The following is a 1157-nucleotide window of genomic DNA, read 5'->3' as shown; positions in this document are numbered from 1 at the left end:
AAAAAGAGTGTGAGACTCCATCTCAAAAAAAAAAAAGTAATACAGCTCATGTAACCTATTAATATATTAACATATGCACACGTGTGGCATAATATATAACCTATTAATGTGAAATATGAGATACATTAAACACATATTACATGTGGAAACATTTCCTCAGACATTTTTTTTTTTTTGAGACAGGGTGTCACTGTGTTTCCTCACGCTGGAATACAGTGGCGCAATCATGGCTCACTGCAGCCTCAACCTCCCACCAACCTCAGCCTCCCAAGTATCTGGGACCATAGTTGCACACCACCATGCTTGCTAATTTTAAGTTTTTTTTTTTCTGTTGTAATTATGAGGTCTCACTGTAATTCCCAGGCTGGTCTTGAACACCTAGGCTCAAACCATCTGCCTGCCTCAGCCACCCAAAGTGCTAGAATTGCAGGCATGAGCCACTACACCTGGCTTTTTAAAAAATTTTTTTTTGTACAGGGTCTCCCTATGTTACCCAGACTGGTCTCAGACTCCTGGGCTAAAGCAATCATCCTGCTTCAGCCTCCTGAGTAGCTGGGATTAATTACAGGCGTGCACCACTGTAACTAGACAAATTTTGAAAGCTTACCAGGGTGAGGGTTTTTGCTGCCATGTCTGAAATTTTTTGCACAGGTCTGGATGCTGAGGCAATGGTATGTCATCCCTCTAACAGACTCACAGAGCACTCCTGTAACAAGTTTTATATACCATAGGGATGAAAAACCCCACGAATTACAGGACGCTAGTTTGAATTTGATGAAACACCACCTACCACAGGTTACTACTAACTCTAGCAGGACAGCCTGGCAGCCAGGAAGAGTAAAGTTTAAGGCCCAGGCACACCCTGGACTGTAAAGAAGTGACATCGAGGCCAGATGCAGTGGTTCATGCCTGTAATCCCAGCACTTTGGGAGGCTGAGGTGGGCAGATCACCGGAGGTCTGGAGTTCAAGACCAGCCTGACCAGCAAGGAGAAACCCCATCTCTACCAAAAATACAAAATTAGCTGGGCATAGTGACGCATGCCTGTAATCCCAGGTACTCGGGAGGCTGAAAGGAAAGGTGGAGGTTGCAGTGAGCCGAGATCACGCCATTGCATTCCAGCCTGGGCAACAAGAGCATGACTCCATCTCAAAAAAA

At 44.9% G+C, this 1157-nt stretch overlaps 1 protein-coding gene across 6 annotated transcripts in view; it reads right to left on the bottom strand.

The window, feature by feature from the left end:
* Window positions 1-1157, bottom strand: part of TNPO2 (transportin 2) — a 24940-nt gene that overhangs the window by 9163 nt on the left and 14620 nt on the right. The window lies entirely within an intron of this gene.

The sequence above is a fragment of the Cebus imitator genome, unplaced genomic scaffold, assembly GCF_001604975.1.
Source record: "Cebus imitator isolate Cc_AM_T3 unplaced genomic scaffold, Cebus_imitator-1.0 Scaffold234, whole genome shotgun sequence".
Taxonomy (NCBI): Eukaryota; Metazoa; Chordata; class Mammalia; order Primates; family Cebidae; genus Cebus; species Cebus imitator.
Note: the sequence above shows the minus strand (reverse complement) of the source record. Positions and strands in the feature narration are given on the sequence as shown.